Raw genomic sequence first — 217 nt, 5'->3', positions numbered from 1 at the left:
TCCAGTATTTGAGACGGCGAGGCTCCGGCAGTCCCTCCTTGGCGGGTCGGCGGCGGGGGGTCGAGCCAAGCCTGCGTGGCCCCGTAATGGCGTCGTGTAGCCCGAGCTGTGATCATTACCGGCAGGGATTATGACGAGATAGCTCACCCACCCGCCGGGAATTAATGACAGAACCCAGATATATCATGCCCCGTCGTTAAGGGTGCTGGGATTATGT

The sequence above is a fragment of the Penaeus monodon genome, chromosome 20, assembly GCF_015228065.2.
Source record: "Penaeus monodon isolate SGIC_2016 chromosome 20, NSTDA_Pmon_1, whole genome shotgun sequence".
Classification (NCBI taxonomy): domain Eukaryota; kingdom Metazoa; phylum Arthropoda; class Malacostraca; order Decapoda; family Penaeidae; genus Penaeus; species Penaeus monodon.
This window is presented reverse-complemented; position numbering follows the sequence as displayed.